The sequence below is a fragment of the Chrysochloris asiatica genome, unplaced genomic scaffold, assembly GCF_000296735.1.
Source record: "Chrysochloris asiatica unplaced genomic scaffold, ChrAsi1.0 scaffold00224, whole genome shotgun sequence".
Taxonomy (NCBI): domain Eukaryota; kingdom Metazoa; phylum Chordata; class Mammalia; order Afrosoricida; family Chrysochloridae; genus Chrysochloris; species Chrysochloris asiatica.
The window spans coordinates 1,861,546-1,870,329 of NW_006408742.1; the positions used below are offsets into that span (position 1 = coordinate 1,861,546).

General features: G+C 44.4%; 1 pseudogene; it reads left to right on the forward strand.

Moving 5' to 3' along the window:
- The window catches only part of LOC102833860, a 141,793-nt pseudogene that overhangs the window by 132,221 nt on the left and 788 nt on the right, over positions 1-8,784 (forward strand).

Consider the following 8,784-nt stretch of genomic DNA (forward strand, 5'->3'; position numbering starts at 1 on the left):
GCAGTGACAGAGGGCATCCTTGTCTGGTTCCTGTTTGCAGAGGGAAGGCTTTCAATTTCTCTCCATTGAGAGTGATTGCATTAATTTTTAACACCAGTTGGGAGACAGTAGCGAAGTCCCTGCGGTTCCCATTCCTTGAGGGATTTTAGTTATGTGTCTAAAGTAGCACAGCAGGAGTGAAGAGAACAGACTTCTGGTGGTTCAAGTTGGGTCTGCTTCTATCTGTAGTAAAAGCACAGACCACAGAGATTGGGTCTAGGTTTCTTTGTCCATGGCAATCAGCAGAGAAGGATGCTCACACAACTATGGGGACAAGCGATAGAAGTGGAGCTCAATTTGTTCAGTTTGACAGAGAACAAGGACAGCATGACTCACAGTTAGATGTCAGATCCAGGGACCTATGTCTACCACTTTCTAGCTGTCACCTTGGCCAAATCACCTAAGGTCTTTGAGTCTAATTTTCCACGTATGCATAGTAATAACAATACTAGCCGTATTTACCTACCTGGATTGCTTTTGGGATTGAATGAGACAACTTAGTGGGTTGCTATGGGTCAGAACTGACTTGATGGCACTTAACCACAATAACATACTAGTATTATGTTGTTGTTGTTGTTGTTGTGTGCCGTGGAATCGGTTCTGACTCATAGTGACCCTGTACAGGGTTTCTGAGGCTGTAAATCTTTACGGGAGCAGAGTGCCTCATCTTTCTCCCACAGAGCGGCTGGTAGTTTCAAACTGATGACCTTGCGGCCCGCAGCCCGATTCGTAACCACTACGCTACCAGAGTTGTACAGCTTCCTAAATGACTTCTGTATACCAGGCACTAGGGGTACAGGAAAAACACATGGCTTTTTGCCTTTACGGGGTGCATAGTCTGGGTTGGGAAGACAGACTAACAGACATTTACAACTCAGTCCCAGTATGATGTTGGATGCTCCATGGAAGGGGCTGGGGAGAGAGAATAAGTAAGCAAGGATTAGAGGAGGGAGCTGGGAGGTATCAGGATGGGTTTCCTGAAGAAGTAAACTGAGCAAAGTCTTGAAGGACATGCACTGTGGGAGTTCTCTGGGTGGAGAAGTGAAATTCAGGCCCAGGGACAAGGTGTGCAAAGGAATAGGAGCCAGAGGGGCTTTGAAGGTGGCTGAGTGGGCCTGCTCTGGCAGAATGAGCTTTCTCTACGGGAATGAGGTAGGATTGTCAGCCAGTAATAAATCATGCCCATTTATACAGAGGCGAAAGCAAAACAAAAACAACAAAAAACTAGAAATCCCTGTATCAACCTGACAGTGGTGGGAGTTGAGATTCCTAAGCCAGGGAGGCATGATGGCTCCTGGTGGCTTATGAGATACAGGGACCAGGTGGGTGGTGGGTTGAGGAAGACACATTAACACTGAGAAGACAAGGATAGGGTACCATGTCTGACTGAGGCCACGGGTTGATGAAACACACTGCCTCCCTTGTGACATCCAGGACAGCTGGATCCAGCAGGTGTGTTCACAGAGCCTGTCAGCAGTGAGGAAACACAGGGTCTGAGCAGTCTAAAAGGGGAAGGAAGAGAGGGCATGAGCAAGGTCTAGGAGTTCTTGATGAGAGGGAGGAGAGAAGTTGCTGGGAGAGACAGGTGCAGGGCTAAAGAAAGTGGCTTTTAAAAAAACTTCAGAGAAATGCTTGGGTTTATATGCTGGAGAAAACCAGGCAAAATAGGTAAGGGAGGTTGAAAAATCTGGTCTAAAAGATGTTTCATGGACCACATCCCTGATGGAGAGAAAAGGGATGGGGTCTGGAGCACAGTTTCTTAAAACAGAGGAAAAATGTGGAGCAGGTGAAGGTAAAGTGAAGGGAAGTAGTAAGGAGTTGACAAGGAGAACAGCGTGGGACGGCCTCAGAGGAAACAGAATTTAATTTGAGAAAGGAAGAAAAATGGTTTGGGAAAGGCGTAGGGAATCAGCGAAGTGTCGTCCTCACTTCCCAGCCCAGATAACCCACACTCTCCTGTCCAAGTACCCACAGCACCTCTTGCACGTCCACTCATACTTGTTGCTGTTGTTGTTAAGTGCCTTGCAGTTTAAACCGACTTTGCAGTCCAGCACATTAACCCACAGTGCCACACCAGGACTCCACTCATACTTGGGGTGTGTGAAAATGAACACTCATAACCCAGCAGGCTGGAAAGCAAGGCAATGAGGAGGTTCAAGGACCCTGCAGGAAAAGGGATGCTTATTTTAAACAGAACAGGGTTCCAGAGAGTACAAAGGGAAGGCCAAGGAGCTCTTCCCCTACCCCCAGGAGAACTGGACTCAAGGCTGGAGGTTGTACTTAAACCTAGGCACTTGGCTTTTTGCAAATGGAGTTCGTTCTCACATCCAGTTAGTAACTGATTGATGGATCTTAAGACAATAGATTGTTTGAAGACAAGCTTCTATTTTTAAACCAGTGTATGTATGTAAATACAACTATAGCCTTAGGTCTTTGAGACTGAAGCTGTGAGTATATTTGAGGCAAGGACAGCATTTCAAGTTATTCTGTTTGAACTGCTCCCTGCAAAATGTTGCTTCAGTCATGGATAATCCCTGTTTTGAACTTAAAGTGAAATCTCAAGCAGATCACACCTAAGTAGTTTCACAGTTCTTTTGACAGCCTTCTGTTCTGTTTCCTCTCCCATCTAGGCTGTCCCACCTGGCTCCTTCACTCCCTGACTCCCACCACCCAAACAAACAGGCCAACAGGAAATAACACAAATGAGTCTTTGGTTGCAAAGGTTTTTTAAGGATTGTTTCTCACCTGCAAGCCATAATTGGACAATTTCATTATTACTCTTTATGCAGAGTGCTAAAAAACAACAACAACAACAACAACAACAACAACAACAAAATGGCAGGGAGGTCAAGAGTGGCTTCCTCTGGCTTCACAAAGAAGAAGGAAAATCAAGCACAAAATCATCCAATTCCTATGAGGCACTGATTAGACAGGCTTCCACCCTACAATCTTCTTTGCCCTCTCCTGAAAGCAACCATTTCTCCCATGGCATTTTGCTTTCTATGGTGGGTTCTGTAATCTGTTACAATGACTACCCAGAACTCACCAACAATATTCAATGATTATGGAGTTTATTAAGGAAGTGAACAGGGTACAATTCAGGATCAGAAACAACTTAGGATACAGCAGTTCTCCAGTTAGGAAGGCCTCTTCTCTGCCATACTACAGGCATGCCTCACTCTTGTCTTTGGCCTCTCAGCTGTGTGGACCCTGTCCTCTAGCCTGTTCTGGGAAGTATTATAAAGCTCCTTTGGTGGTGGGGGTTATGTGCCGTGGAGTCGGTTCTGACTCACAGTGACTCTGTACAGGGTTTCCAAGGCTGTAAATCTTTACAGGAGCAGAAAGCCTCATCTTTCTCCCGCAAAACAGCTGGTAGTTTCGAACTTCTGACCTTGAGGTTAGCAGCCCGGTTCATAATCACTATGCTACCAGAGCTCTTAAAATCTCCTTTAGCTGTATCTAAAAATGCCCAAAGTCAACCTCCTGACGGAAGGCACTCAGCCACATTCAGTCTATGGTCCAGTAGAAAGCTGATGGAAAAGAAAGTATCTAACAGAAAACATGAAGTTTTAGGTGGTGGTGTTTGTCACTTGTAGTGTTTTTCCTCTAGGCTAGTGTGCGTTGTTGTTTTTTTTCCCATAAAATAGAATTTATAAATATCATGCCTCACATTGATGACTAAGCTAGTGAAGTTAGTTTATAAAGAAAAACATAGTAAGTTACAAATAAAAACCAGTTGCTGTTAAGTCGATTCTGATACTACGCAACTCCATGTGTGTCAGAGATCTGTGCTGCATTGGGTTTGTGACCTAGAGACTGTGACCTCTTGGAAGTCAATCACCTGTTCTTTCTTCCAAAACACTTCTGGGTTGAGTCTAACCTTCAGCCTTTTGCTGAGCCAAGTATTTTAACCATCAGCACCACCCAGCACTATACTCAGCCCAAGGATTCTAAAACCCAAATAAATAAATAAGTAAATAAACCAAACCCACTGCTATCAACTTAATTATGACTCATAGGGACACTGTAGAATAGAGGAGAATTCTTCCTTAAGGTTTCTGAGACTGTAAGTCTTTACAAGAGCAGAAAAGTTCACCTTTCTACCCTGGAGCAGCTGGTGAGTTTAACCATTGTCCTTGTGGTTAGCAGTCTAATGCTTAACCCACTGCACTTTGACTCCAGGGATTCTAGTACTCCTTAAATAACATTGCTATCCTTAAATTATACTTACAATTCTAAGAAAGAAAGAAAAAAAAAATGCATTGATTACTTATTGCTTGACTAAAGGTAAATTAAACCTTTAGTCCAAGCATAGAAACAATAGCTATGTTGTTAAGTTCCGTCGAGTTGATTCCGACCTATAGGACTCCTCTTATTTTTACAATAAAGATTTATAGTAAATAGTATTACAAGAACCATGTTTAACTTGCCTAAGAGAATACATTCTTTAAAGGACTTTAATATGAGAGAGCTTAAACAAAGTTCATGGAAAACTTCCTTTATTTATTTATTTATTTTTAACTTTTTATTGTGAATTGAGTGAAGGTTTACAGAGCAGATGATCAGTTTTACATTCAAACCATACACTTGACTTGACTACATGGTTGCATCAATCCAACCCAAGTAAATGATTGGAATCTAAATTAATAATACTATAACTATTTAGGAGCTCTGATGTGGTGCTGTGGTTTAATGCACCAGACTGCAAAACCATCTGAACTGCAAGGTCGGCGATTCAAGCTCACCAGCTGCTCCTTGGAAACCCTATACAGGGTTGCTATGGGTCAGAATCGACTCCTGCAATTCAAGGAGCTCACTAGAAGGTTGTGGAAGGGATATGACAGCAGAGTACCTGGTCCTAGATAGAGTTCCTATTCTTCTCTATATTCAGGGCACTCAATCCGGAAGTAGTTTGTAGAGCCTTTGATGGAGCCAGTTTTGGTGTCTATTAGGATGACAGGAAAGTTGATACCAGGGTGACTGGTTAAATGCTGGTCCGACCACTCTGTAGGTTTTGTAAGTCCTGAGCTGAGCCCACATGTATCCAGGCACCAAAACAGCACACCAAAGCAGCGCAGCTGGACCCCACGGCCCACTGGCATGGCTCCCTAACACACGACTCCAAACTCCCAGATAGCAGGGTCTGAACTGGGGGTGAATGAGGGTAGGAGCTAATCACACTTCTGATCACCAGGGAAGCATGGGGAAAAAGAAGAAATCATGCCTTTTCCAGCATTCACGGGAATCTGCTCTGCCAGGTCTCCCACTGCTGCCAAAGCTGCTCACAAGATAAGGTCGAGCCTTGTCTGCCCAGCCATTCCCCAGTCAGTCACCCTCTGTTGAAGTCCCTGCTTGGTCTGTCCTCCCAGCAAGTACGCCATCCACCTGTCAACCTTTCTTCTGAAGTCCTGGGTGACAGAATTTTCATCTGTGTCTGTTTTATTTTGTCTCTCATATCTTTGCTGTTGAGGGTCTGTGTAGTGCATCTGCCTAGTCTGCCATCTTGCTGGAAGTCCTCCATTATTAAATTTTTTTTCCACGGACCTTTTTTGTGTTGTTGTTACTGTTTTTTTGTTTGTTTTTTAACTTTTTATTATTGTGAATTGAGTAAAGGTTTATAGACAAGATCGTCAGTTTTACATTCAACAAATCATACACTTTATTTCATCTCAATGATTGCAATCCCCTCCATGTAACAACAGTTATCCTGCTTCCTCCCTGTGATCCCTGCATTTCACTTCCCTTCCCATCTCTTCTCAACTTTGTCCATTGGACTAATTGATTCCAAACCTCTTCAATTCTTATCATTCTTCTTTCTAATGCACATGGAAAGACCATTAGCTGGTCATGAACTTTTTGAACCCCTCTTGTACATGACTTTTATGAAAGCAAGTGCTCTTGTTGTTGTTATTGTTAAGTGTCCATTGTGTGCAGTCGAGTCAGTTCTAATTCATAGCAACCCTGTATAGGGTTTCTGAGGAGTGGCTGGTGAGTTTGAACTGCTGACCTCACAGCGCCATACCAGGACTCCAAGTGCTCTTATAAGCTATGAATTCAGACTTACTACATTTATTTCCAAATTTCACTGCTTCTCCAGTGCCACACTAGAACCTGGCTTTTCCTGTTGAGTCAATTCCGACTCATAGCGACCCTGTAGAGGGTTTCCAAGGAGCAGTTGGTGGATTTGAACTGCTGATCTTGTGGTTCGCAGTCAAGTGCTGACCCTACAGAGCCACACCGGGAGCCCAGAACATGTTGGTATTCATAAAATAATTAATCTTGGAAAAACATCATTTGGCAATGAATTTCTCAGGTACAATCTGATTAGTATTATTTACTGCATTCATAAAAATTAATTATAATCTATGGAACAGCAAAAAAGTTATGATAGGACGTGCTACCTTCTTTTGTATCACTGCTGTATACCGCTTCTCTACTGTGGTACTTAACACAGTAATTAATTTTTGTTTTTTAATGTGTCTGTCTCATCTATTAGATTGTAAGCTTTATGGTTGTAGAGAGTATACCTTTCTTCTTCTTTTATATCCATAGGTACCTGTTTCAGTAATTACCAAATGGATATATGAGATGCAGAAACTAAGAAGAAGTGGTAATCCTTTTTTCCTGGGGTCTGGTGCAATCACAAGCAGATCATGAAATCACTGGGCAAAGGGCAGGTTTTACTTCCTTGATTGGTGAGGAACCCTTACTGTGGTTATTCAGAAATAATAATAACATGTGCATTGAGGGCTTTATGACAGGCATCATGTAAGTGCTTTACATGTATTACTCATGGAATCCTTTTGGGTGTATGAGCCCTAGGAAGGAGTGGTGCAAGTGGTTAAGCACTTGATTATTAGCTGAAAAGTAGGTGTTTTGAACCCATCCAGAGACACCTACTAAGACATAGAAAGGCCACTGCCTTAACAACCCTATGAAGCAGTTCTACTCTGCACATACAGGGTCAATTATAAGTTAGGATAGATTCCAAGTTAACTAACAACAAACAGTAAATGAACCTTAGAGGTCCCTGAATGAGCCTTAGTGGTACCATGGGTTAACCAGTGGGCTGCTAACTGCAAGATCGGCAGTTCAAACACACCATCTGCTTCTCAGGATAGAGGCTGGTCCCATAGAGATTTACAATCTCTGAAACCGTAAGGAGCAGTGCTACTCTGCCCTATAGAGCCTCTGTGAGTGAGAATCACTAGATGGCAGTGGAGTGGGTTTGGCTCTGGGGTTTAGGAGCCTTTGAGTGGTGCAAATAGTTAATGTGCTTGGCAGCTTACTGAAAGCTTGGCAGTTAAGATAGAAGCCCCTGGGAAGAAAAACTTTCTGAAACATCAGCCATTGAAAACCCTGTGGAGTACAGTTCTACTTTGACACACTTGGGATCCTCCCGAGTCAGAGTCGTCTCTATGGTAATTAATTTTTATGAGGCCTGGTATGGCACTATAGGTTAATGCACAGGACTGCAAGGTGGTTTTGAACTGCAAGGTTGGTGATTCAAGCTCACCAACTGCTTCTTAGAAATCATATACAAGGTCACTATGGGTTTGAACCGACTTTACGGCACTTAAAAACAAGAAGAAGTTACAAATGAAGTACAGAGTTACAAAACTGAGGCACAGAGAGGTTCAGCGAGACTCTCAAACCTAAGCAATCTAAATCTGGATCATGTGCTTTTAACTTTTGGGCCATAAACTGAACTGAAGCAGAAACTTGGCCCTCTGGTGTGGGGCTGTAGGATAAGCACTGGCAGTTCAAACCCAACAGCCGCTCCTCGGAAACCCTATGTTGTGGTTAAGTACCATGGAATCATTTCCGACTCAGCTATGCTGTATAGGGTTTCCGAGGAGCAGCTTGTTGGTTTGAACCGCCGACCTTGGGGTCTCTATGAGTCGGGATCGACTAGACAGCACGTATCAACAAGAAGACAATTTATCTATTTGAAAATGTAAATACAACCAAGACAGACTTCCTGAAATTTCTCCTCCATCTGACCTGCACATTTACCCAAGTCTGCATTTTCCCAGGCCTTCCTCTCTCTCTTAAACTCCTCCTTATCTTTCACCTTTCAGCTTCCAGTGCCAAATCTCTGAAAAAACCTCCCTGATTTCCTCTCAAATCAGAGTTAATCTCTTCTTTGCTAGGTGCCCTTTGTTTAAACTTCATTTTTTGGCAACTAACACGCTATGCCTAGGATGAGTCACTTTTGTGTTTGTCTATCACCTAGGCCAAATTCAGAGCTCTGTTAAGGGCAGGGGCAGTGTTGGAATTATGGTTCTTTGTAGTGCCTGGTGGGAACACAGATGCTATGAGCTTTGAGAAGCGAGGTGAATTCGATAAGGAGTCCCAGGTTGCTGTCTGCTGGCTGTCTTTTCTGGGAAGACAGTCTGGGAAGAGACGCCCTTGCCCCGCCTTTTCCCCACCCCTGCCCACTCCTACCCAGGCCTGGCCTAAAGCCTGGTCTTGCTCCGCAGACCGGGAGGCCCTCCTGTGCCCTGACACTGGCCTCCGCCCAGTTCCCCCGGCTTCTAAATGCGGCCTGGAGCTACCGGGGGAACTGGAAAAACACTGGCAGGCGGCCCCACCTCCAGGCCCCAGCGGGGCCGGGCGGCTACATTTCTGCGGCTTGGGCCTGCTGCTTGGGAGGCGCTGGGGCCTGGGGCGGGGGAAGCGGGGGAGGAGGCCCGGCGCGGGCGGCTGCCTGCCTGTCAGCGGGAGCGGGCGCGGACTCGTGTG